Below are 2,334 nucleotides of genomic sequence, written 5' to 3' on the forward strand. Positions count from 1 at the left end.
AAAAATGTTGGTAACAGTGATTTCGATTCACAGGTCTATCACATCTCAGGCATGCTCGGTCCCGAATACATCGGTAAGTCACTACATCTGAGTGCGTGGGAGGACGAGACGTGTTCAGTGACCAACTAAATGAAACACAAAATGGTGCTCACGATAAAACAGCGCGTAATAATTGTCGAGTGTCATGAGAAGTACAGTCCGTGGAAACATGTAGAGTTTACGACTTGAAGTGTTTTGGCAAAGGCTTCAGCAATTTCTACTGTGTAAACCACAGTAGCAAGAAAGCGCGAAACAGCTTCTGTAGCGAATAAAAACGGTAACTATGCGAAAATGAGTTCTTAGACCACAAAACACTGTCCGAGTGAAAAAAGGTCTGGAACGACGTCCGACGGAATCTCAACACCGTTTATCTGAGAATGTTGGAGAGATTGATTGTTGTGTCGAAACAATATTAAAAATATCCGGCTAAGTGCGAGTAGGGCTCGCGGTTCGAATGTTCTGTAAAAAATTGAGTGTATTGATAGTTCATCCATACTGAGAATCGAGAATCAGGACGGTTTTTGGCTGTGTCGATATCGCTTCTAGCACGATATCGGTCCTGGTAATTCCAAGACTTTTGAGAATTTTTTAATTTTAAGTTAAAACTTTTTGTAAAAGTTTCAAATTTGCTACTGCAATTTATCATTTATTGTATTAATTTTGAAGTTATATTAATGTGCTGTGCTAACTGGAAAATGTAGATGCCTTGACTTCGTCTGCTGTTTTTCCTGTTCCTGTTACGATGCAGATGATATTTGACGGGGGGGAAAACACTACAGTTATTACAGCTTGACACAGGGCTACTGTTGTTACGCAGGTGCCGAATAAATCAGTGGAATACTTCAATAATTATTTTATGAGATGTTAGGAACGTTATACTGAACAATGGAAGGGTAGTCCTGCATCAGTTACCGGTATTTCTTTGCTCTGAAATACTACAGATGCTGTATCTGTTGTAGGCAAATATTGTCAGCGCAGTAGTCATGTGGCATGTCAAATACAGGGTTTTCACAGCGGCTGGGGACTTCATTTCACCATAGCTCAGCCACATAGACGAAATATATGTTGATTATATACACAAACCTTCCACGTGAATCACTCTACCTATTACTGAAAACAATATTAAAATCTTTCCGGCGCCATTTCACGAATCGCGCGGCCCCTCCCGCCGGAGGTCCGAGTCCTCCCTCGGGCATGGGTGTGTGTGTGTGTGTGTGTACTTTCTAGCGTAAGTTAGTTTAAGCAGTGTGTAAGTCTAGGGACCGATGACCTCAGCTGTTTGGTCCCTTAGGAACTCACACAAATTTTAACATCATTTAAAATACTGCCCGCAGTTCCCGATTTTTTTTTGACACATTAGGAATGCTATGTAAGATTGTAACGCTAAAATTTATTTCTTATGAGATATAATTACAAGCCGGCCGCGGTGCCCGAGCGGTTCTAGGTGCTTCAGTCCAGAACCAAGCAACTGCTACGGTCACAGGTTCGAATCCTGCCTAGGGCACGGATGTGTGTGATGTCCTTAGGTTAGTTAGGTTTAAGTAGTTATAAGTTCTAGGGGACTGATGACTTCAGATGTTGAGTCCCATAGTTCTCAGATCCTTTTGAACCATTTTTATAATTACAATATAACAACTTTCGAATTTGTCCCTTTACTTGTACTGTGCGACCTTGCTTCTTGGTAAATTTCGTCATTCTGGGTTAACAGGAAATACCCTACAGGTTATGATGAGTGAATTTTATGAGTACCAAAATATGTGACATAAATGGCCATAATTTTTCATTAAATTATATTAAAAGCTCAAAAAATTTACACCGTCCAGGGACCGTAAACCTTAGTACGTGACATAGATTTCAACTTGGTACGTCCACCTGTTCCTGAGGAAAAGGAATTTTGCAGTCGGACATTCAACCAGACAGACAGACAGATGGGCAGAGAACAAAGTGATCCTGTAAGGGTTCAATATTTGCACCCGTGGTCTAGGGCGTACTCGCTTCGGCGGTACATATACTAAAACTGGAACGATACAGAGAAGATTAGCATCGTCCCTGCGCAAGGATGACAGGCAGAATCGTGAAGCTAGCCGGCACGGTATCTCAGCGTGTTTGGTCAGAGGGCAGGTAGCTCTCCAATAAAAAACTGAGTAACGCAATCAAATATCAACTTGAACGGATGCTATGTGACGTCCGCCCAGACCAAACGCCACGAAATACGCTGAAAAAAAGGGGTAGCGTCTTTGATTAATTAGAAAAACGTTTTCGGTCCCGGGTTCGAAACCCGTAACTGGTTAAATT

At 41.7% G+C, this 2,334-nt stretch overlaps 1 non-coding gene across 1 annotated transcript; it reads left to right on the forward strand.

The window, feature by feature from the left end:
* The first annotated feature begins 2,026 nt into the window (after positions 1-2,026).
* LOC124791119 lies at positions 2,027-2,133 on the forward strand. The gene has a single exon (XR_007016545.1). It is a non-coding gene; the product is annotated as a U6 spliceosomal RNA (small nuclear RNA).
* Positions 2,134-2,334: the final 201 nt, after the last annotated feature.

The sequence above is a fragment of the Schistocerca piceifrons genome, chromosome 3 (assembly GCF_021461385.2).
Source record: "Schistocerca piceifrons isolate TAMUIC-IGC-003096 chromosome 3, iqSchPice1.1, whole genome shotgun sequence".
In the NCBI taxonomy this organism is placed as follows: domain Eukaryota; kingdom Metazoa; phylum Arthropoda; class Insecta; order Orthoptera; family Acrididae; genus Schistocerca; species Schistocerca piceifrons.